Raw genomic sequence first — 23,331 nt, 5'->3', positions numbered from 1 at the left:
TCGGATAGCTAGTGCCCTTATTCATTGAGCCCCAACTAAGAGCAAGTAGTGCATTATATTCATTTCATTGGAATTCCCTTTAACCGGTGTTTACCAATCTGTTCTCTCTCGACTTAGAACCTTGGTAATCTACAAAATCTGCATTCAGTTAGGCCTGCATCCCTCTTGTAATACAACATATAATCATTCAAACAACAATCAATTTTTACCGAATTTAGACCCAATTTCGAAACTAGTTTCTTTACTTCGTAGTGGTTTCGGGGGATGTCAGTGGACCCGACAGGTACCAGTTCGTTGCAAAGGGTGGCCTACTTATCAAAAGACTCTTGGGTATGATTTGATTCCGACTTAATACTCATCATTCTAACACATGTAGAAAACTCTGAATAAACGCACCTCTCGTACGAAGGTTTCACAGCAGATTATAACTGATGATAAAATCTCATTGCCTCTGGGTTAGGCTCATGTTCAGCCTCTTCCAATTTCGTAACACCTGTTGCATCAAAACACTATCTCGTTGTATCTTTCTTGGTTACCCTCCCCAAGTCATTTCTTCCATGTTTAGTTCTCTCACCACCCGAACCCTCGTTGATCGACAATCGGACCTATTCAAATTAGAGGCAGACCAGTTAATTTCCTGCTCATCCATTTTTCCGTATTTCGTCCACATCCAATACCTATTCTTGAACTCGTTACAGTAGAGGTGAAGTGTTATGTCCGCATGTCTTAACCACTCAGTCAGTCGACACTTTTGATACGAACACCTAGATACGCCTTCAGAAATAAATGGTTCCATGCTGAAGACATGCACAACAATGTGTCAACCCCCTCAAAGAATTCAGGTTTTAAACCCTCCGGCCACCGTTATCCCTCTCATACATCATAGACAATAACTTTGAATCATATTGAAACACACACCCTAGAATTCAACAAACAACAAATTATTAATTTTTTTAAAAAAATTCGACAGAGTGTACCATATAATTAGAATCTCCCGCCAAATACAAGTATCATTTTCTAACAAACCAAACATGTTTTAGACAATTTAAATGATAATTCGGCATAACTTCTCCTTAATTCAGAGACATCCATCAAATAAATATAATAGCTTTCACAGAGAAAACAACTGTATGCATAAATTATAATATGCACGCATTCAATAAACATAAAATCCTAATTTTTCTAGTGCGCAACCCATTATAACTCCACAATTTTCCAGCAAACAAGGGTTTCGAGAAGGCGCCACTACGTGACCTTCTCCCACCTCTGTCCTAAAAGGCTAAAACTCTATTATAGAAAAAGTAAGTCCAACATAAAATTTAAGCAATTTATTATATTCAAAGATAGAAAACTAACCTAGAATATTACTGCACAAACAAAAAAAAATAAACTCCAACTGATCTCGGAAAAAATAGTACCGTCCTAATAAAAAGAACAATGTATTAAATTCACAAGGTGAAACTAATTCAAAAACTAATATGAAAGAATAAGTAAAACTCATTATTTCAATTAATTAAAACCTAATTCTAATTTCACCAAACTAACAACAGGCATCACAAAAATAAGCGATATAAGTTTAATGCACTTGAAAGAAACTCATTCACTAAACTCAACTAAAATCTTCTAACAACTCAAGCACTCTTAATCTCACCTTACTCAATTTACTCTAATATTATTTAATTTTTACATCCATTAAATTAACACAACAAATCCTAATCACACACTTCATTAAATAAATTTAACCACTGATTTAACCTAAACCTTAAAAAAATGTTAAAGTCACAAATTAATATGTAAAAAAACAAAATAACCATACTAACAATAAATCTGATGATAGTGGCTGCAAGGTGATAGAGGCGGCACTGACGGCGATGTGAACGGCAACCACAACAGAAGTTGCGGTGGGGACAACAGCAGCAGCAGAATCGACGATGACGTGCAATGGTGGCTTCAGTGGGTACTCCAGGCGGCAGCCACGACGACGAGGATCTCCTGATGAGCTACAGGCAGTGGTGATGGTCACAGTTCAACGGCGAGGGAAAGAGAAGACGAGGAGAGAGAGAGAGAGAGAGAGAGAGAGAGAGAGAGAGAGAGAGAGAGAGAGAGAGAGAGAGAAGAGAGAGAGAGCGTTCAGACAAGTGAGGAGGAAGGGTTCCGTGTTTGAATTTTAACCTAATTTTACCGTTAGATTTACTGTCGGATTTTTCCGACGGTAAATCACTAAAACAACGCATTTCATTATACCGACAAAAAATCTGATGGTAACATTGGTGCTAGTGAGTTATATTTTCGCGCCAATAATAATTACCATCGGCTTTAGCAATGAAAAATCTATTTCGACAGTAACATTTTAAGCGACAATTTTTTCTTTCTTTCCGTTGGAAAATTCGACGGTAAATCTGCTAGTACAGATCGACGCTAAATCTGACGGTAATTTCGACAATATTCAATGTTTTTTCTTATAATGTATTATTGTTAAGATTATTTCTATCAAATTTTGTTAAAATTTAACTTCCAAATAAAACTATAATATATGTCATCTTAAATTGATGTAAGTTATAAACTTGTATACTAATATTAATTTTAATATATAATAAAAAATATGTCAAATAATTTTTAATTATATTATATAAATACAAAAATCAGTCACTACCTATATAAGAATACATATTTAGTATTCGTGGAAAAGTTTAATTACCTAGTTATAATAAAATTGATTCTTTTTCTATACTAAGTTTGATTATTTAGGTGATAATAATTTTATTAAAAAATTAAATAAAATAGCCTATATGACGTAAATACATAGTAGCTGATTATTTATTTTTATAAAATATTTTTGCGTGTAATATACACAAAGAGGAATGTTAGGGGGCCAGTAATTTTGGTGTTGTGTAACCATCAATTGGCCATCAATAGTGTTTTTAATGGTGTGAGATTACATCTAATGGTGGGAGATCACTCACTTTTGTTTTGATGGTTAAGTGCTGGCCAGAAAATACAAAAGTTGCTGGCCCTCTAGACTTTTCCTTACACAAATATATAATGAGGCCTGTTACACATACAAGTCTTTTTAATTTACAAGTCTTACAAGTTGCTACACATACGGGCCTTTTAATGCGTTATTCAACCGTTTTCTGTTTTCAAAGCGCTACACTCACCATGTATTATGAACGACTCTTCTTTTTCCTCTTTCTCTTTCTCTTCCTCTTCCTCTTCCTCTTCCTCTTCCTCTTTTTTTTTCGATTTTCATGGTTTCTGAAATCAAGCTTTGAAGTCGTTTTGAAGATAATGAAACTTCAGAAATACACCCAAACGATTACAGAAATACACCCAAACAATTACAAAAATATACCCAAAGGATTACAGAAATACAACCAAACGGTTACAGGAATTCACCCAAACGATTATAGAAATACACCCAAAAGATTACAAGAATACACCCAAAGGATTACAAAACTACACCCAAAAGATTTAAGAAATACACCCAAAATTCGTTGAAGTACACCTTACGCATAATTCAGAACTCTTTCTCTTTCTCCTCCTCATCTTCTGCTGCTTCTTCTTCTTCAAAAACGATTCAGAGCTTGATGTCAAAAAACAATGGAAATCGAGAATAACGAAGAAAGAAAACAGAGAGAAAAGTACGTAAATGAAGAAGAAGAAGAGGAAGACGAGGAAGAAGAACGTGCAGCAAGAAGAAGAAGAAGGAGAAAGAGAATGCAAAAAACGAAAGAAAAGAAGAAGAAAAAGAGGAAGAGGAAGAAGAACGTGCAGCAAGAAGAAGAAGAATGAGAAAGAGAAGGCAAGAAACGAAAGAAAAGAATAAGAAGACGAAGAGGAAGAAGAACGGTTCGAAGCGTGTTTTGAGCGTTAGTTTTAATTGGACTTGTAAGGCTTACAAGCCTTAACCGCTTGTATGCAAATAATTTCTAATATATAATAGCTAAATTGTTATCACATATTTTATTCTATTTGAATGCAAAATAAATATAATTAATGATAACAAATTTAATCTAATGATTATTCTAGAAAAAATTATTCAATTTTATAATATTACAATAATATCATTATTTCTTTTAATTAATAACAGAACATAAATCACAAAATAACTAAGAAGCAATTAGATGAGAAAATAAAATTTTTTTGCACAACAATGTCATTTACATACATATATAAAAATTCGTGTATTATTTTAATTTATTTTTAATTAAATTTCTATATAAAAATACGGCTCATCTCAATTTAGTCAATTATATTTTCATCTATTTTATTTTTTTCTATATCTATATTATTCTTTAAAAAAAATAAAATTAAAAAAAAATGTATTTTTAACATTATTTTTGGCACACTTGATCGAATACAATTTAACTAGATACTTGCGGTCATATTTAAGTTTAATTCATTAAAGTTTAAACCATAACCGAGTTAAAGTCATAAATATGTGTTACTTAATTATTGTTGACTTTGGCCATAATCAATTTTTTCGACTTACATGCCTGTGTATGTGTCAATTAGTTTGTGAATAAAAAGGAATATATATAACTCTATACCAAATAACATATGTTACCATATGATTGTCCCTTTTTATTATAGTTAAAGGACCTTAAAAATTACATCACTAAAACTAAGAAATAGATGTATCTTTTCAATTGCAGATCTTGGTTATGCCAAATGTTCCTGGTCGTGGTTGAGCGTTCTTCCTCAGCGTTAGGTCGCCGTTTCAGCTTACTACTGCCGCTACTTACTGCCGCCGCCGCTCTTCATTGCCGCCGGTGAGTGCAGAGGTCGTTGCAGAGCTCCCTGCCAAACGTCCCGGCCGTGGCTGAGCGTTCAGGTCACCATCTTATCTCATCGCTGCCGCCAGCAAGTCCAGACGTCGTCGCAGAGTTCCTGGCCGAACGTTCTTTATCAGTGTCGGGCGTGTGATGAAGAGAGAAAGAAGAATAAATTGAAGAAAATGTGCGTGTGTCTGGTTGAAGAGAGAAGGAAGAAGATGATGGATTGTGGAAAGTGAAGCACTTAATAGCGGAGTTTAGGGTTAGGGTGAGGCATGATGGAATTTTGAAGAGAAGGGTGAGTGCTGGACAAAAGGGCTCTTTGATGAAGAGTTTAGGGTTATTTTAAGGAGAAAGATAGTTTGGAAGAGGATAACTCATCGATTCATCATATCCTCTCTTCCAATATTTTTTTTGGGAACTTTTCTGCCACACTTTTAAAACGTCATTGTAACTAAACTATGTCGCCACGATTTAAAAGATATAGTGTTTGCAAAATATTGTGCTGCCAATACATAACTCTTGTTCGTTTTTGGTGGATTTTTTAATAATTGTTTTATATTTTAGCAATTACTTGAAAGTATTAAAATTAACATATATGGAATGGTGGAATGAAGGAGAGATGGTCTTCTAATTGAAAGGGTATTTTTTTTGTGATTCTTTTTAAAAATTTGGAAAGGCCTTATGCCCAACCTCAATCATTCTTTTTTTTTTCTTCTATTTTTTGTTTTTTTCAATTCAAATTTTAATGGTGACTAACTTACTGTACATAGATATTCTGAATGGGTAGACTTTTGTTTATCCTGTGTGATGGGATTGAGAGGAAATGAGAGAGAAATGTGATTGTCCCAATATTATGTTGATATAGAATATCTGAAAATTTAAAAAAAAAGTTGTATTTGATAATTATAAGATTATTTTAGGAGCGAGGAGACTTTTCTAAAATGGTCACCACTTTCTTTGGCTGGAGGTATGAAGGCCGGATTTTACCTTTTCACCTTTATAGATCCTAGTATATTAAGAAAAGAAAAAAGCATAGAATAGCTAATGAATTAAAAGAAGAAATAAATAAGATTGAGATCCAGATAAATCATAGTGGGACAGATGGTACTTGTCTCTCTGGTATTATAATTTCTCTTTATATATAGCAATAATGATTTAGGGGAGTAGTAATAATAGAGAGAGTATGTCCTTTTAATGCCTTCCTCTTCACATGTTTTTGGTAGGATGGTATTGTATGAAAGAGTAGTTGAATATAGTGAAGTTTGTGTTTAGACTTTAGACAGTACACGAATTTTAGATGTTATGTAGTTTTATTCTTGCTGCTCTTTTTATTTCTTTTCACTACCTGACTTTTTCTATGAATATCCCTATATTTATTAGTTATCTATCATAATAAATAAATAAAAAGATATTTGTAAATAAATAAGAATAAAATATATTTGTTGTTTCTAAAATTTTTTTAAAAAAATTTTAAAAAATTATAATATTTAATTTAATTTAATTTTATCTTTAATGTTTAAATAAAATTTTAATTATATTCATATCTATTAAATTTTTTATAATTTTATCCCTTATATGTGTAACCATTTTCAACTCATCCTTTTTTATTATCATCAACACTATTCCATATTTTTACCTCTTATAGAAAATAAGTCAAGTCAGACTAAGTTTGAGTACAATTTACTATTGGACTCGAACTTACTTTAAATTTGACTTACTAAAATTTTATGAGTAGCTCAAGTTTAATCAATAGTATATAAACAAATTTAACTTATATATTTAAAAAAAAACACCAATAACGTATATTGTATATTTATAATTTATATAATTATATCTTATATCAAAGTCATATAAAAAAAGATAATTATAAATTTTTATATCAAAACATTAATATATAGTTATGTCGAAATTGGTAAAAGCATATGAAAATGGGGGTGAGTCGTCCTTTAAATTTTTTTCTAACTCTGATATAAGAACTTAATAGCTTTTTAAATCTTTAGCTTGTATGCATCGGAAATGTGTTAGCATGTTAGTTTAGAAAGCTTTCGTTTTCAAATTCTTTAAAACAAATTCTAAGACATCTAATTTTGAGATAACAATCTTCTAAAATTTTGACAGGCTACAGATAACTTTATATGTTTTTTAAGATTCTTAGATAAAACTAAATATATGATAAGCAAATTTTTAAATGTAATTGTTTCACTCATTTTTGGTCGACTTCGACAAGTGATATTGAGATGAGTTTGTATCAAGATTTCAAGTATTGGAGAGTAGATACACTCTTCTTAAAAAAAAGTGAGTTAGTTCAATTTGGGAATTACTTAATTATGGTATCAAATCAATTTATGTCGAAATTACTAGTGGCAGAATTCTAAAAAAAATCAAAGAATAAATAATTAAATAAAGAAGACAATAAAAATGTAAAATATTAATCAAAGTAAAATAACAACAAAATTCAAAGAAAATAAAAGAAAATGAATCAAATAAACAAAAGGAAGCAAATTAAAAGCTAACTTTTAATACTCACATGCACTTACACTCTATTTTTCCATTGCGTCGCTAGGATTGGGAACTTTATGAGTTTACTTGATGATCTAGTATTGTTAGTTGAAGTTCCTCACTTCTTCTAAATTTCTACTATTTATATACCATAGACTTGTCATGGAGCATATTTGTTCACTATTTTACTTCCCTTCTTTTTTTAAGTCATGACCTTGTTTTGACCATAAAAAATCTTGTTTCTCAAGTTTTGACATCCACATCTTCCTTCCACATCTTCCTTGATTTTCAAATTTCACGTTTTCTTCAACTTGTTCCTTAAATTTAACACCCATATTCTCTATTCATCTTAAAGGTTGAATAGCAGGCCTTAATACTTAAGAGAAGGAAGTAACTGTCTTTTGAAATCGATTATTCTTGTATCATCTTTCTTTAATTTCAACTTACCTGTATTTGCTTCTTATAGTTAAAATTATTGACAGTCGAAATGTCTTCTTATCGAAAAAAATTTATTATTTGTACCAATAGTAATAAAATAATAATTAACTTTAAAAAAAAGAGACAAGGATTCAAAAGATGTACATAATTAAGTAATACATATTAATTCAAGTTAAAATGCTTACGTTCAATAACTTGAGAATTATACTATTAGAATAGGTGTATAAAAGATATTTTTTTCTCAAATCTTCATGTTAAACTTTGACTCAAATTGGATTATAACCTAACTTAAGAACCTTTAGAAATTATTTTCTCAAATTTTTTTAGGACTATACACAATGACTTATATTGGCTCTTCACCAATCTAAGAATTTTATATATATTTTTCTAAAGTCTTCTGAAAACTAAACAGTGACTCAAATTGAAATATCCACTAATTTAAAAATTTTAAATATTTTATTGACTTTCTCAGATAATATCAGAATTTGGATACCCCCATCAATCTATGGACTTTGGATTTATTTCCTTAAGCTATCAGGATTAGAAATTACTATTGGATCAATTTACAAAAAAGATTTAATTACTTTATCAGTCTTTATAATTTCATCGAATATTCAATTAGGGCGTTATATTTTTTTTTATTAGATTTCTATATCATATCAAATTTTGTAACTAAGTTTCTATCATGATAAAAATATTAGGATTAACAAAATAAAATATTTAATCAAGTGTTAGACATATTTATTTTATTTAATAGAATATTTATTTAATTTCAATATTTTTGTCATTATGGAGATTTAATTATAAAATATAATATATCATATACGTAGTATAAAAACCCAATTAAAAAAAAATATAAAGATCTAAATAAAAATTTATTAAAACTATAAAATTCGACAGAATAATTAAATCTTACAAAAAAAAATTATGAAGTTCAAAGACTTATAAAATTTTACACACAAATATTAAAAAAACTCAAAAACTTAATAACTCAGTGTATATATATAATGGTCTTTGACTTGATCAATGTTAACTGTCAATTGAATGACCGTAATATATAATGGTCTTTTGTATTTAAATGAAGGTTATATGGTTGTTTACTTAGCTTGTTTCCATTACCAGTAATATAGAATAAAAGATTATTGAAGTATATTGCCGTATTGTGAAGCTTGGTGGTTGGTTTGGTGGCAATCTCCAATTTCGGCGACAATGATTTTTCCGGCCGTTTGTGTGGTGTGGAAACTGGAGATAGAGCATGTGACGCCATTGAGCACAAGATTTGGTGTGAAAATGGTGAGAAGGAGAGAATTTTCTGCGCTTTTAATTATTATGTGTGTCGGGTCTGAAAATTTTCATAAAAATTGTGAAGTGTGTAGGCATAAAATAAATAAATAAACTTTTGGGTCAAAACAGTCACACACAATAAATGATCATCTTTCTAATAAACTAGACAAGCTTAACTACTTGTTTCTAAAAAGAATGGAATTTGGTTTGAAATGGGGGTTATAAATTAGAAGTTGTATCACTACTCCGTCAATATATGGCAATTTTGGTATATGGAACTCAAACGACTCCTTTCAAAGATAGAGAGAGGTCTATGATAAGGGGACGACCTCCTTTCACCATTTCTATTCGTATTGGTAGGTGGAGTATTAAATAGTATTTTCAAAAAACTGTGCTCATTGTAAAGAGTTAAATCGCTTGGAGTAAGAAAAAATAATGTGCAGTTATCTCATCTATAATTTGTCAATGATACAATCTTTTTTTGACCTTGTGATATAAAATCTGTTCAAAACTACCAAAGAATTTTGTAGCGGTTTGTGCTGGTACGGTGATTAATCTAAAAATTAATATTCGAGAAATGCTATATCGTCAATAAATATTACCATTTTACTAGTCAAATATTATCAGTAAACCGTTACCATAAAAAATAGAACCCACGATTCTATATACTTAAAATATCAAACAAACTTCAACAATCAGTAAAAGCTAATCATCTATATAAAAGAGAACTCAAACTCGGGAAAGAGAGGTTCTACAAGCTTTATTTTGAATGCTCTTTAATATATTCTTTTAAAGACTTTCTTTTACTTAAAGCGTTGGAGTATTTTTGCAGGTATTTCTGCCGGGGTGTTCGAATCAGGCCAACGTATAGCTCTCCTTTGCAAGCAGCACATTACTCGGAGGAACTGCTATAGTTCGGCGATTCTCACACGGACGAATCAACACCCATATTTTCAGATGTTTTACACATAAAAAGTATATAATTTATATCTATATTTATTAGAATTTTGTACACATAAACAAATACAGTTTATACCCATAAATCAATATAATTTATACTCATATTTTTCAGAATTTACAAATATAAATTAGTAAAATGATAATTTAATGTTTATGCTAGCTAACATACTAAAAATTGCTAGTCCCTAATAGTTTCTCATAATGATAAATCATCAATAATTACATTAATTGTAACAAGGACAAGGTGAAGGAAGCATGTATGATGTTAAGTTATAAAGAGATGAGTCTACCATCTACCATACAAATTAGATGTTTGGGTATTCCCTTAGGGCAAATCCGAAGAGGATGGAGACTTGGAAATCAATTATAAAGAAAAATTGAGGAGAGACTAAAAGATGGAAAGAAAAATATTTATCTATGAGAAGGAAAACTGGTATTTATAAAGATAGATTTTAACAAATTTTTTATTTGTTATTTATATTTGTTTAAAATACCAAAAGTTGTTAAAAAAAAAAAAAGATTAACTCACTTCAAGCTAGAATTTTTGGGGTAAGCTAGATGAGAGTCGAGGATTAGCGGCAGGAAAATGGAGTACAATCCAAAAACTAAAAAAATAAATAGGATTAAAAGAGCGAAATGTGATATTAAAAAATACGGCTCTATTATTTAAGTGATGGTAGAAGTTTAAAATAAAAGATTGTCTACTATAAAAATAGGTGGTTAGCTTGTAACACACTTAATGAGAACTAGATACTTCTTTTAAGAATATTGAAATAATAGGCATTGGTTTTTATATTTGGGCAATGCTACTATGTTGATGTTTTTTTTTTTCCTTTTTTTTTCATGTGATGAAATGTGTTGTCCTCGCTACGGTGGCTACAAGTGCTGTGTTCAGCAAAGAGTATTCACATGTTGCACAGGTCTGTCAGGTTTGAACCTGATTCGGACTAACCATTATTTGGCTTAAGTGATGTGATTTATTAAAGTGGTTAATTAAAAATGTTTTTTTGGTTAATTCTTGCCTTTTGTAGATTTCAGACTTTGATGAAAACATATTTGTATTGGGTAATGGAGTAAAACAATTGTCTGAACTTAAACCATTGGGATATGGAAGGATATGACTCATATAAGAAGGATAAAATTTAATATGATGATGGAATTCAGTTTTATCAGTGGATGACCTAATGTAAGCATAAGGAACACTATTTAGATTATTTGTATATATTGGTAGTTTAGGTTGGAGAAACAGTTTCATTGGATACTTTGAAAATTCCAAAGATCTCATTGTAGGATCCTTCACCTTAAGGTTGACAAAAATTTCTTCTCCAACATATAGAACCTTCAACCAATCACTATAACACCCTACCACACAGAGCTTTACGCTTAAGCCGTAAAATAGAGGTAGTGTGGTGTTACGACCTCTAAAATAAAATATATGTACGTATAATAATTGAAAGAATAGAATATACAAGGAGCCTTGAAGAATGGGTAAAACAAAATCGCAAAATTAAAAGCGCAACGTTCAGGAATAATGTAACTTGCGTATGAAGAAAGCTAAGGTACATAACATATATATATAAATGAGAATAGAAGGTCAAGGATAAAAAATAAACACGCTCCTAACTCAGCCTGCGAAGTTAAGGCTGGCCGGAGAATATCTATATATGTACATATATTAATCCATAACCTAAAATACATAAAAGTAACCATAGTTCTCCATAAACCTCTATGAGGTGCAAAAGTAAAATACATATATATAAGGAGAGTCTATACATGCAAATATAGCAGAGTAGAACAAAATGTAAACTCCCAAAAGCCCCATTTCGCTGCAGAGAACTCCAGACGCTTAGCGAGGTGCCTCTCGACCTGCATCCGAAAAACATAAATATTCGTATAGAGTGAGAACCGGGAGTTCTCAGCATGGTAAAGGTGCTGCATACATAAGGTATAAGGTCCCAGAAAAGTCAGAGGCAATCCTAGAACTCCGACACTTAGATTGTAAGACTTAAAAGAATTAAAACGGAAACCATAAACAGGAGTGGTTTTCTAAGGTTCTTAAACTTAACCAAATTCTAACTAAAACCCTCAACTATTCCCTTCCTCCACAATCCTCCAAAACTTCAGTATAATCACACAGACAAACAAAACAGACAAAGCAGATACAAGTAGAATACAGATACAATAGGTAGTAAATATAGCAAGTAAGCATAATAATCACATAGGCAAGCCCAATTAATGCACATGCAAGCAAACAAAACACACATATGCATATGATGAATGTCTATCCTACTGGCAGTGAGCTCATGTGTCAGTTAACTCGCCAGAATCTAGCACACCCGGTAGCTAACCCGGATATGGTCTCTAGGTTGCGCATCTCCAGGAGGAACTTTAACGAAGGAGAGTGCCTTTTCACCTTCTCCTGGAGGTATCACGAAGGAGATCGAGTGCCTTTCCACATCGAAGGAGTGTGCCTTTCCACCTTGCAACCATCGAATAATGTGGGGAAAACAATATGAAGGAGAGTGCCTTTCCACCTTCCCCACATCCACATCTCGACAAGAGAGGGAATCCTCCATCCTCAACTTGCCATCCGATAAGATTTTTAAGTTAACACGCAAGCGGGATCACACCTAGACTTTGCCATCTTGGCCATTCCAGCCATACTCGGTCATTGCTAATCTCAACATTTACCTCTCAATACGGTCACATCACGAATCAAATCTTATCATTCTCAACTCTGTCATTAATCATACATCGTCATCAATTTTACACTTTCCCAACCACAATTTATCTTTCTAAACCTTTCTTCACTTCTAAGTAACCTTCCTTTTTATAGCTTAATCTCGTCACTACACATAAAACTAATCTTTAGGGTCTAAAGGAGTGAAAATAGAGGTTTAGAGGTTAAAATTCGGGTTTTAAAAACATAAAATTTCACTTTATTGAAAACAGGGGTCACGTGTACGCGTGGGCCACGCGTACGCGTGGGTGCGTTTTTCCTTGCTCGCGTACACGAGATGCCCAACTCATAAGGGTTGGTCGCGTCACTTGCAGGTGGTCGCGTACGCAAGTTCTGCAGAATAGGTAAAATTGCTAAGTGCTGTAGAATTTCAATTTTGCACACCGAACTTTCGACGCGCATAACTTTCTCGTTTTAAAACATTTTTTATCCATTCTTCGAACGGCATAAACTTCACGAACCTAATTTTCATATGGAATAAGTTTGAAAGAATTTTGGAGTTCGAAAGCCGAGTTATGGCTCACCGAAGTTTGGCAAAAAATCAGACTTTCACAAAATCTTCCAAACCTCTATTTTCACAAAACATAACTCATTAACCATATTCACACAGCCATATCCTATACTAAAACATACTATATCACAATTACACAGCTCCACATTCTTCATATCCAATCATATCTCAATTTTGAATAGTTTTATTCACAACATTTTGCAATCATACTTAATACAATCATCAACATTGAATGTTATTACATATCACGATCAACATCATCATCCATGAACTAGTCTTACTAAACTAACCATATTCATATCACAATTATTCAATCTATTATGCCTCATCAATTCATCATATGTTATAAACTATAACTAACAATCAAGCTTCAAAATTCATGATTCAACTTATCCTAGGTCGTCTAGCCTAAGTTTTCACAAGACATTATATATTAAATATGAGAAATCAAAATCATAACTTAACCGATTTCCTCGTATAACCGAAGAACAACTCAATTAGGCAAGGTCCAAGTCTCCACCACCAAAAATTCAGCACCCAAGCTCCCACTTAAGCTTCCAATTCTTTCAATTGTGTTCCAAATCTACTTATAAACTACCTAACACATATTATCACATCCATACACATAAACTCAATACTTAATCATAATTAACTAACGGATTCACTAAAATTTGAGGATCCTTACCTTGTATATGCCTTAATTAAGCAAAAGCTCACTAATTTCTCAAGTTAACTTGACCCTAAAACATCAAATTAACCAAAAACCTCAACACCCAAAACATATGAATTTTCGAATTGTGGAAGAGGGAATTGAAACTGGTAATGTGGTTTTCTTACCAAATTAAGCACCGGGCTTTGTAGAGCTTTTCGCTGCGGACGCGTGGCCGCAAACAGTGCAGCGATCGGAGCTCCGGATCAAAAGTTATGTGAGGTTGAATTATTGAGTGAAGGTTTGGTCTTCTTCCTCCTCCCTCGTGCAAGCTTTCAGTGTGGGTTTCATTTGGAGGAGAGAAGAAGAGCTGAAGCTCTTTATGTTATTGATTTGGGCTGGGCCTTGGGTCCATTATGGGCCCGGTTTGTCCGATTTGGCCCGTTTGGCTCAATTTTGGGCCAAATTTTTTAAAATTAGTGTCAAAATTTTTATTTTAATTAGTTCTATCTTATTAAACTATAAATTCTATTTTCTAATTTTTTAGATTAATAATTAATTTATTGACTAATTATTTACTAATTTTACAAATTTTACAACCACCATCTGTAAAACCATATAATTTAACCAAATTATCAAAATCTTCAAGTATATAACCACATGAGTGACTTCTGGTGATTGTTACTTGAACTTTATTTTGGTGGATATCCACAAAAAACATGATTTGACTTAGTAAATCTTTGTACTTTTTGTAGAAAACGGATGGAAACTCATGAAGTGCCTGCAAGAAATAAACAAGAACTTAAACACCATATTTAAATAAAAAAAGGCTAACCAATAACTCATTGCATGATTAACACTATTATGAATATGTGAAGTTATTTTATAAAAATAATTAATCACTGAAGGATTGATCTGTAAGTAAAATAGTCAATCATGTTGAAAGTTCTTAGGCAAGTATAACTTATATTTGACGACTGAAAAAATAAACAACTGTGTTAATAATAAACTAAGACCGGAAGAAACTTGTTGATCTAATAAAAAAAATAATATTTACAAATTAAAGGAAGCATACCAGATTTCTTTGATACCACTTTCATGAAGTACTCCATGCTAAGAAATAAAGGTGGGGGAAGCAATGAGGACTTGAGATATTTTAAAAAAGGACTATTAATAGTTAAATAAAAGCTAATGTAACTGAGGTTCATTTTTAAAAGGTGAGAATGGTGAGCTTCAATTAAAAATTAGCAGCTGTGGAGAATATAAATAAAATATAAAACTGGTATTTTATGTAAGAAAAAATATAACATTTAAAGTATTTGGATTTTGACAACATTGAAAACATAACATTTGTTATTAACAAATAGGATTTAAAATCACATAGAAAATCTTTATAATTAAAATTTGTTATCCATATAAAATTGTTATTGAATTATACCAAATAGATAATTGATTTTACTTAATAGAAAATAATGTATTAGTTAGTCTTATTAAAAGACCATTATAGCAATGTTTAAGTAAACTTGTGGTGTTTATATGAACTATATACTGAGACACTAAATATAACCCTTATTAACTAAAAAAATAAAGAATTGTATTGAAAATTAATATTATTTGTTGAACTAATTATTATAAATCGATGAGAAGTATTAACTAACACCTTGAAAGGCAAAAAAAGAATTGACATGATTAAAAAAATAATACTAATTTGTTTGGTGGAATTGATATTAGATATTTTGTAATAATTGATAACAAAGCTAGAATTTAATAAAACAAAACATGTGAACCATAGATGCAAATTAACTGATACATTAAAATATAGTTGACATGAGAAACAGATAATATAATAATTTATCACCAATTGCTACATACTGATAGACATTAAGTAAGGAAACAAAAGCAACAACGACATGACTATACACAGTATAACCATTACTTATTTAATGGAAAGACCATATTGTTTAAACATAATAGACATGAAAATAAGAGGAACATAAACAACAATAGTAAGGCTGAACATAATTTAACCATTAATTATTGAAATTCGAGGACATTCATGCTTAAACATAACTGAATACAAAGTAGCACTTTGAATCTCTGGTTAAAATTAGAAGGCTCTGAATTGGATCACTCATCAGCATGTTCTTTTCTGAATGCACAATTATAGAGCTCAGATATCTTGCGTGTTTTGGAAGATGAACCTGTCCCAGAATCTGGAAAAACATCTAGGAGCTTCTCGGACCAACCAGTGGCTATCAGAGTCCTTTTAGGTGTGACAAAATCATCATTACCATCAGAAGTAATAATTTCACATGATTGAGAGCTTATCTCCTACATAATTCAATAAATTTGTTGATAAATTGAATTAAAAAATTTGATTATAGAAAATGGCAAGTATGTACAAATTCATTAAAATAAATATATAATATTATAATAAAAAATGGCAGTTGCCTTTGGAGTATCTGTAGATTCAGTTTGTAGACTTAAAATTTCAGAGTCATCGACTAGCATATTCTCCTATGAATTTATATACATGTTAAAAAGATCAACTTATTATTGAAATATAGATAACAATATAAGATTTATGAATAAGAACTTACATCATATATCTTGTGCTTAGCTGCAAAGGAAGGCATCAATGATTTGTCCTCGTTCAATTTTAATACAGTTATCATGCAAAGTTGGAATGTATTGATATCATCTAGCTTCACATATACCTTAAACAAAACTTTTTTGCACTTGAATGAGTTGATCTCAGCTGGAAACACATTTTTGTTAACACCCTGATCAAAATTAAAAGAAGGTATATAGCATAAAATGAGTTAAAGAAGACTAAATTAATGCATGTATATATATCTAATAAAATAAATTAATATTTTATAACTAATATAGATATATGTAAAATTGTTTAAAAAATAATTATTTAACACGCTACATACCCATGAATCTTGTGAAAAGCGAAGATCAGATGCAGTTGTTCCCAGAAATTTAGAGGCTTCCTTATCATAAACAATGAATAAGGCAGAATCTATATCATTAGACACTCTAAGATGGATACAAAACCTGAAAATTTAAATAAATGTGATGAGAATACATGAAATATATAACAATAACATTAAAGTACATATAAAGTAAGTAGAATAATACCTAGTTACATGAGTGTTAGGATAGATATCACATGATGAGTAATAATAAGAACTTTCATCTTCTTTCAATGAATGAAAACACATCTTACAATCCTTGTACCACCATCCAAATTTGGTTTCGATTGAAATTACAGTGCCAGTAGTAATAGAAGTACCAAAATGTTCAACAAAATAAAATAAAATATATATCTAAATGTAATGATAGTATAATTAAGTAAAATTATATAAACAAATTATACCTCAGCAAAATCCTTTAGCTCATATATAGGCCTATATTGTGTTAGACGTGGAAAATCCTCTTCCACAGAGTAAGAAGAATCGGATATAATTTGAGTCAGTTGGTTCGATGGATTTTCAAGGTCCATTATAATACTAATTAACAGACATGTATTAGTTGTAAGGTATTTTGGAATTTAAAATATAATAATATTAATACTAAAATTGAAGCTAAGATGACATCTTTGTCTAAAGTCTTTAACCTCTTAAAAATCAACATTGATGTGTAGAATAGTATTATAATTGGTGTTCGAGATACCCATAGAACCTATATAAATGGAATCAATTGGTGAAATAGAAAATCTTAACTATATTTGAGGTGAAATAAATATTATATACACTATATAAACATTCTAAGGGACAAATTAAAGTTATAATACCCTTAAAAAGATTAAACTTTGCAAATTGCACAATGAGTATGTATTAAGTTGTAGGCTAATTTTGCATGTGTTGCACTAATTGATTTGCAAATTCTTCTTAAAGAGTGCATCAAATATTTTTCTTATCCCTGTATAAATTTAACAAAATAAAGAAACAATTTCAAAATTATTATAAGAAAATGTTGTAATATAACAATGTAAACGATAATGATAATGAAAAAAGTTTTTTCTATTAGATTAGTTGCTGAATGTCATCAAGTTCGAGTATGATGTAGATTGATTTCTTGCCTTTTTTGTGAACTTGTATCTCCTTACCAGTTAACATACCAATGACATCTACAATATATAATTTAAAAAAAATGTGAGTAATAGTTAAAAGGTAAATACAACTTTAAAATATAAATAAAGAAAAAGTAATTACTAATTAGGTGTGACTGAAGATTGTCATGACAAGGATAATTTCATTAGGAACAAAGTGAAATACATTATCAAAAAATTTACTATCATCTAAAGGGCGGATCTGAGTTTCTCTCTTAAAGTATATACGATAAGAATGGGTAGTTGATTTTTATTTTTTATCATTCACAATAAGTTAAAAATTTGATAAAACAATTATTCTCCCTTCTATAATATCATTTTCAAATAACCTGCTCATGGAATTCTTAATGGAGCAATGGATGTGATCTCCCTAAATTCCAATAATGCACATAGTGAGTTGATTTATAATAATGAATCAACTGTAAGATATGTTAATGAATAAAAACGAATAATATACTATTACTAACTTATCCATGACAATAAATTCCAGCATAGGCTTCTTGTGTCTATCCTCTGCCGTAGAAATTGACCACCTCTTAATAATACGAACCTTAATCCTCCATATTTGAGGTTGATTCAATAAATCGAGATCTTTGACCATAGTGAATGAAGAAGACATAGTAACAGCTAAAAAAGGATCGAACAAAATAGTGATTATGGTTTATTTGGAATATGGTAATAAGGACTAGGGTATCAGTTTATATAGAAAAACTGATTGAGGAATTATGTGTTAACTATAATTTAAAAAAGTCCATGAAGAGTGTAGTTAGCTTATGCCAAAGCGCATGGAAAAAAGAATTAAAAAAATTGGAAAAAGTTGTATAGTAATGATAATATCAAAATAAAGAAAAAATACTTTAAGACTATTTTAATTTTGACTATGAGAGAATTCAATTGAATGGTCTTGGGTAAGAATGAAGATAGTAATAGGATATTGTACTGGTTTCTAAAAGGAAGTGTACATAATTTAGAACGTCAGAACCTCGAAAAATAAAAAGGGACAAACTCAGACTTGGTGTACTTGTTTGAAAACTAAAAAAATTACTGGTAAATAAATGCAACCATTTTTATAAATCAAATAAGGTATATCTTTGACATATGGAGTGATATAAAGTACTAAACTCGTGAGTAAATGTTACTGGTGTGCATAGTTAGGTTACATTATTCCATGTGTTACATTATTTGAAAATGAAATCTCGACAAAAAATGATAATGAGAATAAAAGAAGCATGAGTTGAAATGAAGCAACATACAATACTTATGAGTTAAATAAGAGCATGTTCTCACTATATAACTCTATTAACTAATAATGTTCTTTCAACAAAATGAATTTACTAAGAAAATTAATCACAACTCACAACTAAACCCGCAAACATATGTAAAAAAATGAGAATAAACCAATAAAATACCAATAGAATTTTGACAAAAAAATGCAACCCATGTATGATTAAATTGTATAGTGTTGATTAAAAAGTGATGTATTAAAAATTTAATTGAATGGTAAAACTAATATTCAAAATTATAAAATGATGGTTCAAAATAATGAGTTAACTGGTCTATTGTGGATCCCTCATGTATTAGAAAAGGTTAGTTAATATATTTAATAATTACAATTCTACCCTCTTTTAATACATATACGTAATGAAAAAAATAGATTAGTTCATAATATCAAAGCAATAGATAAAAAATATATGTATATGTTTTAATACATGTTTAATCACATTGCATTTTAAATAGGTTTAATTACTCTGTTGGTCCCTATAGTTTCGTGAAATTTTCAATTAGATTCCTATACTTTTTTTCTTTTTAATTGAGTCTCTACACTAATTTTTTTTTCAATTAAATCCTTCTTAGCAGTAATTGATTTAATTTTATAGAGACCCAACTAAAAAAAAAAGAATTAGTAAAGGGACATAAATAAAAGGAAAAAAAAGTGTAGGGACCCAATTAAAAAAAATATGGTGCAAGAACTCTATTAAAAGGAAAAAAAAGTATAGGGACCTAATTGAAAATTTTGCGAAACTATAGGGATCAACAGAGTAATTAAACCTTCTAAATACTGTTATAAATTGTTGGTGCATTTAATGGTAATGGTGAAGTTACTTATATTATGTCGTTTATAATCAAACAAAATGTCTTTTTTTTAAATGTATAATTGATATTGTTATATTGACTAAACTTTAAAGAATATAGGAAGACCTGAAGAAACTAATATGATATAAGATTACTTTATTTATGACAAAATGAGTAGCAATGTATAAGGAAACTACAGATATAAACACTTGACAAACATAATTTATTATGATGAAAATAACAAAACTAAATCATTAAACAGATTAAAACAACACTTGACAAAAACATACTTTGTTATCATGAAAATAACAAAATGAAAAATCACTAAACATATTAAAATAAATTAAACAAACTCTAACAACTTAAAATACTGATTGACATCACAGATTCATCAATGGAAGAAATACTAAATCTAAAGACACTTCCTTTGCGTAGATTATGCTTCAGAGTAAATATATTCCATCCTTTTGTGAGGAATGTTTTATTAGACCTACTTTTACTCCAACGAAGCCTCATGCTATATGATGAACCACCAGGTTGAATAACGTTAACATGGTCTAGCTTAAGGGGAAACGCCTTGGAAGCAAACTTAGCGAGTAATAACCGCAATGAAGACATCAACAAAATATTAGGAAAAAAATTATATTAATAGGTGATTAATAGAGCTGGCAAATTTTTTTATAGATAATGCCATTGCATAGCGATAAACATGTCGTTCTGTGATAACCTTGACAATTGAGTAAATAATGAGATTAGGATATGATTGTGTATGGCAGAAGCATGGTTGAGAATGAGAAGTTTCTAGCTTATTGTAAGAAATATTAGATACTAACGGTAAATTGTTAAGCATGGAGACACTCAAGGCCTTTAATTGAACCATCTAGTTATCGTCAATGGAGTCTTGGGGATTGACCAAATCTTTGAATGACATATTACATGATGATTAAGGCCAGAATAATTAGATTTGGTAACAACATAATCAAAACTATGTTTAGAAAGTTCAATTGAATGCATATAGGAAAATGTGTTATCAAGAGTATGTGAAATTTCTTCTAACGGATATGCTGCTATATTATGGTCAAAATTTTCATAAAGATTATTGTTTTTATTTGTACAAAATAGATATGATTGGGATTTTGTGGGAGAAATTCCTTTACTAACAGGACTTGTTATGTTAGATGATTCCACCCGTTGATCAATACAACCAGAATTTTTCAACTCAAATGATATTTTATGTGGTCAGTTTTTTTTTTTTTTTGAAAACAAAGAGCTCGACACACTATAGTGGAGCATACATCGCAAAAAACTCAAAAAGACAAGGAACCCAAAAATACCAAACACCAGAGAAAAAGAATCTGCATGTCATCTCCGGCATAGCCATCAACAACATTAGGAACGGACACCTATCCACTCGTCACAGCTAAGCATTGTCATGTGAATGATTTCTTCAACTCCTTTGCTTGTATTCTGAAATATCCTCCTATTCTTCTCCATCCAAATGTGCCAGATGATCGCACAGAAACACCTCAAACGTTGTTTCCGATCCTCTTCTCTACGTGGCTCTTCTGTCCAACTTAAGAAATGGTCCTTCATCAAACCCGAGACAGACCAGAACCGGCCACCAATAACCACACACTCCACACCTGCCAAGTAAAATCACAGCTAAGAAATAAGTGATGGACCTGTTCAACCTCGGTAGTACATAACACACAGCTTTTATCATCTTGGCTAATAATCCCGAACCGACTTAGCCGTTATTTGGTATTCACCCTCCCAACTAGGACAAACCAAGCAAATAGCTCCACTCTTGGTGGAACCAAACCTTTCCAGACGGATTTTGTGAAGTTGTGGCTGGTTACCTCCACCGATAATATGCCTTCTTGTAGCACCTGCACAAAGGAGTTAGTCGTGAAGATACCAAGTCTATCAAATTTTCACACAACTCTATCCGCTCTAGTATTAATTAGCCTGACAGGTCTCAAAGCCTCATGTAGCTGACTCAGAAGGTCTAACTCCCACTGAAAAAGCTGTCGCCTCCATTGGAAGTTCCAAACCCACTCTAACCCGTCCCAAAATCCACAATCTCCAATAACCGACCCACATTGGTTTGAAACAGAGAAGATCCGGGGGAACCATTCTTTCAAGGACCCACCATGTAACCAGACATCCTCCCAAAACCGAGTCCGCCGGCCATCACTACTCTCCAAAGCCAGGCCAGTAATAATCTTATCCCTTAGATGTTGCTCCTTAATTTGTAACTGGCAAATATCCTTCCATGGGCCTCCTCTAGTAGGTAACACTTGAGTGGATTGTAACTCATTCGGCCTCAGATTATTGTAGGAATAGACCACCTTCTTCCATAACGGGCACTCTTCCTTAGCAAAACGCCACCACCACTTGAACAACAGTGTAGTGTTACGAATCATAGCATCTTGATGGAGGGCGAAAATTGGCCGATTAAGAAATTTATAATATAAGAACAGCGTTGTAAGTACAGTTCTTAACCAGCTAAAATCTGCTTATCAATTTAGAAAGGGTGTCACAAAATTAGAATAAAAATACTGGGAGTATGAATCCCAGGTCGTCTCCCAAGGAGTTGACAAAAGGGTGCTATCTTATTAATAAGGAGTTTTCCGAGAAATTTGAGAGTTGAATGATAGAAAATAAATAATTGTAAATTAACGCAATGAATCTTAAAAGAGAATTATATATTCAGAATAAAAAGCCTTGACTGGGGAAATGATTAATTGGAAGTTCTGTCCTTGTTGGAATTCTCTCAAGTGTAGTATAAAAAGGTTGTTGTTTTCACTTAGTTAACCCTTACTAAATAAAGAAAAGTCAAGTGATTGAGCTAACTCTTATTCGCAAATCCTAGTCCTCTCTCTTGGGAAGGTCTAGCGTTAGTAAATAGAGAATTAGCCAACAACTTCCAGTTAACTAATCACTTGAGCATTCCAACTCAAGTGTCTCCTTTTAATCAACCCCCATGTCAAGTTGGGAATCTACTCCATTGACATGGAAATTACTTGCACAGAATTAAAAAGGAAATAAAAGGAAGACATGATAGACAATAACTACAAATCAATTAAAAGTAAAAGTAATCCTTTGCATTAATAAATTCTAAAAATAATCCAATTGTAACACTGAATAAAGATCAAGGATATGGAAGAGTAAGGGAATAAGAAAACAAACTAGAATAATAACTTCTTCAGCAGAGGTAATGACTCTTCTCAATATCCAAAGCAAAAGTATAAAACTAAAAATATGAATGTAAAAGAA

General features: G+C 31.1%; 1 long non-coding RNA gene across 1 annotated transcript; it reads right to left on the bottom strand.

Annotated features, from left to right (window-relative positions):
* Positions 1-11,519: 11,519 nt before the first annotated feature.
* Positions 11,520-14,212, bottom strand: LOC140179555 (uncharacterized). The gene is made up of 2 exons (XR_011873074.1): positions 14,048-14,212; positions 11,520-11,825 (listed from the first exon to the last, which is right to left on the bottom strand). It is a non-coding gene; the product is annotated as an uncharacterized lncRNA (long non-coding RNA).
* Positions 14,213-23,331: the final 9,119 nt, after the last annotated feature.

The sequence above is a fragment of the Arachis hypogaea genome, chromosome 15 (genome assembly GCF_003086295.3).
Source record: "Arachis hypogaea cultivar Tifrunner chromosome 15, arahy.Tifrunner.gnm2.J5K5, whole genome shotgun sequence".
In the NCBI taxonomy this organism is placed as follows: Eukaryota; Viridiplantae; Streptophyta; class Magnoliopsida; order Fabales; family Fabaceae; genus Arachis; species Arachis hypogaea.
Note: the sequence above shows the minus strand (reverse complement) of the source record. Positions and strands in the feature narration are given on the sequence as shown.